This window comes from Taudactylus pleione, unplaced genomic scaffold (genome assembly GCF_031769625.1).
Source record: "Taudactylus pleione unplaced genomic scaffold, aTauple2 ptg000309l, whole genome shotgun sequence".
NCBI classification, from domain to species: domain Eukaryota; kingdom Metazoa; phylum Chordata; class Amphibia; order Anura; family Myobatrachidae; genus Taudactylus; species Taudactylus pleione.
The window spans coordinates 9,711,125-9,714,905 of record NW_028284710.1 but is presented as its reverse complement, the minus strand read 5'-3'; the positions used below and the strand labels follow the sequence as shown (position 1 = coordinate 9,714,905).

Sequence of the window (3,781 nt, the reverse complement as noted above, 5' to 3'; positions counted from 1 at the left end):
TTTACTCGCTTCAGGGTTTGCGCACGAGCAGTGCGCACGCCGCGCATGCGCACTGCCCAACCATCGACCCTCTTGTGAGCGATATGCGTTCGCGAGTGGGTCTGAATCAGGTCCTAAACCCACAGTGGGACCACACAGCATTTATGTTTTTACTGCAGCAGTAAAATAATACAGAGTATCCCCGCGTATACAGGTTACACCAACAGTTTTTCACCACCTCGGCTTTGACAAGAGTAACCAGGCTAGCAGAATCTAACAGAGCTTCTATCCATTTGCCTTCAACAGTGATTTTACACATTTATTTATCTGGCTCAACATGTCAGTCTGCATTGCAGGTTAGCTGAGCAAAGAAAGATACTCTGAAATTCACATAAGCAAAGTCACATTGCATAGGTTCAAATGTGTGGACAATTAAAAGCAACATGGCCCAAGCCATCACATCTAATACATCTGATCATATTTTTGTTAAGTTTTTTATGAGGTGGAAACCTTCGTGGCACAGTTTGCTAATCTCATTCCACCGAACAGTTTTACCATAATTTATTGGAGACCGCCATTGCGGGACTAGGGGCTGAGCTGCTGTAGCCTGCCTTAACAATGTATTTTACAGTGCATCCGGAAAGTATTCACTTTTTACACATTTTGTTATGTTACAACCTTATTCCAAAATGGAATAAATTCATTTCTGTCCTCAAAATTCTACATACATTACCCCATAATGACAATGTGTAAAAAGTTTTTGCAAATTTAATAAAAAAAAAAATAAATAAATCACGTACATAAGTGTTCACAACCTTTGCTCAATACTTTGTTGATGCACCTTTGGCAGCAATTACAGCCTCAAGTCTTTTTGAATATGATGTCACAAGCTTGGCACACCTTTCTTTGGGCAGTTTCGCCCATTCCTCTTTGCAGCATCTCTCAAGCTCCATCAGGTTGGAGAGCACAGCCATTTTGAGATCTCTCCAGAGATGTTCAATTTGATACAAGTCTGGCTCAGGCTGGGCCACTCAAGGACATTCACAGACGTGTCCTGAAGCCACTTCTTTGATATCTTGGCTGTGTGCTTAGGGTTGTTGTCCTGCTGAAAGATGAACCGTCGACCCCAGTCTGAGGTCAAGAGCGCTCTGGAGCAGGTTTTCATCCAGGATGTCTCTGTACATTGCTGCATTCATCTTTCCCTCTATCCTGACTAGTCTCCCAGTTCCTACCACTGAAAGACATCCCCACAGCATGATGCTGCCACCCCTATGCTTCACTGTAGGGATGGTATTGGCCTGGTGATGAGCGGTGCCTGGTTTCCTCCAAACATAACACCTGGCATTCACACCAAAGAGTTCAATCTTTGTCTCTCATGGTCCGAGAGTCCTTCAGGTGCATTTTTGCAAACTCCAGGTGGCCTGCCATGTGCTTTTTACTAAGGAGTGACTTCCGTCTGGCCACTCTACCATACTGGCCTGATTGGTGGATTGCTGCAGAATGGTTGTCCTTCTGGAAGGTTCTTCTCTCTCCACAGAGGAATGCTGTAGCTCTGACAGAGTGACCATCGGGTTCGTGGTCACCTCCCTGAGCTCAATTTTGAGCTTCATGGCAAAGGCCGTGAATACTTATGTATATGTGATGTCTTAGTGGTTTTTTTTTTTAATTAAATTTGCAAAAATCTTGAAAAAACCTTTTACACGTAGTCATTATGGGGTATTATGTGTAGAATTTTGAGGACAAAAATGAATTTATTCCATTTTGGAATAAGGCTATAACATAACAAAATGTGGAAAAAGTGAAGCGTTTTGAATACTTTCCGGATGCACTGTCTGTTATCTCATGGTGTAAGTGGGAAGGTGATTCTGACTTCCCTAAGCATCTGATAATGACACCACCAGTCTTACACACTGGACAAACATTCCAAATAGAATTATTTTTTAATTGCAACACTTTATTCGCAATTTACATGATATATTTACAATATATTGGTTGCACTACTAGGCCACGGAAAATTAGATGCCTGGAACATAATGGTATATTGCTAAGAAACCTCTGACACATCGGGGAAGGCATCGTTGAGATCCAGCATGTCTGCCTGGTTTTAGTTTTGCCTTGTAAATGATTGCTCCTTTAAAACATCAACCAGACTCGCCGATGTGTTGAAGTCGCAGGCTATTACATTTGCCCAATAGTGCGCCACGTAACATTCTTGATAATATTAGTGGTGATTCTGTTAAAATCATAGGATTGGAACATATTAAACTAACACAAAAAGGCAGTAATTTAACTGTGTCTGCATTTGGCTGCTGATCTCTTGCTTATTTGTTGCATCCCGATCTGTGGCCTACCAGAAAAGTTGTGTGACATGCCTGAGTTTGGTTGATTCAGGAGCGATTTTCATTTTCCTATTGGGAATGTAAACAGGAATGGTGTACCACTCACTCTTTAGTTTATGCCATCATTTTACAATAAATTAGAAAGCTTGTCTTATTTTAAAAATGTTCCTTACTGTCTTTATTCTCACCATATTTATATGCTATACCTACACATTAGTAGTTCAGCACTGATTCCTGCTATGTTTATGCCATCATTTTAAAATAACTTAGCATTTGCTAGAAGAGTTACAATGGTTAAACATAAAAAATGAGAGAACAAAAGGCACCGCTGGGATTCGAACCCAGGATCTCCTGTTTACTAGACAGGCGCTTTAACCAACTAAGCCACGGCGCCAACTGGAGAATTTTCTTTTCTCTGAAGATAACATATATGTCAGTCTTCATGTCACATTCTAAAAATAATGACTATAATAAATTAGCCATTGCTTTTCTGTGTACCTCAAAATACAAAGCCACTTTTGTGACATAAGAATTCCACTTGTTGCTGTGACTGTTGGTGATTGCAGAGAGAATTGCAATGTGAGGCTGGTGTAGGGAAAACTCACTAGGCTGCCGAGTGCTCTGTCTGCCTCATGCTGATCATTCTGCCAGTCTCTGCCACTAGAAAGTTACTGATCAAAGCTGGATGTAGTGTCACAGACTGTCTCCATCCTCTCTTTCCTCTCTCCTACATCCAGGACACTCTGCAGGCTGCCCAGCCTCCTTCCTGCTGCAGGATAAATATGCATCATCAGCCATCCCAGTAAGAAGAATGCAGGCTGAACAAGCTGTCACAGAACACCAGTAGGCAGGTCATGCATGAATATCAGAACTGAGACCCCCTGCCAGCACAAAGGTACATACTACTATGTGTTTTAGGCTAATGAAGGGAACTGATTTAGTTAACGGGAGGAATGCACCTAGTATGGGAAAGTAGCTTAGTCCATGAGTGTGCCACTGCATGGACACTGCAGGGGGGTTAGTGAGATCCACCACCGTTTGATAACTACCAAAGGAGTGGGTTAACACGGTCACAACACAGAGATATTAGGAGAACTGACATGTCTTATGGAGAAAAAACTGCCTGGGAGGTGCTCAGGCAGCAGACCTCTTTCACCGACTCCCCACACATTACTCAAGATATTTGATCTGCACAAAGGTCTATACTATGCAGCAGCATGTGAAGGAAGCTACCCACTTATATGCATGTTAGGAGTCTGTAATAATGCTATCAGCAGTAAAAGGGTTTTCTTTTAGTTGGTTTTATGCTTTTGCGATACTTTGCTACAAAAATGTAAATAAGAAAAAAAAACCTAATCGCATTCCATCTCATTTGCCGGACAGGGGAGTAGTAGGCATATATGTAACAACCATGTAACAATTTCTATGGCTGTTCACAGCATACTCCCGCTTGGAGTGATGGG

At 41.9% G+C, this 3,781-nt stretch overlaps 1 non-coding gene across 1 annotated transcript; it reads right to left on the bottom strand.

Annotated features, from left to right (window-relative positions):
• Positions 1-2,638: 2,638 nt before the first annotated feature.
• TRNAT-AGU (transfer RNA threonine (anticodon AGU)) lies at positions 2,639-2,712 on the bottom strand. Its single transcript has one exon. It is a non-coding gene; the product is annotated as a tRNA-Thr (tRNA).
• Positions 2,713-3,781: the final 1,069 nt, after the last annotated feature.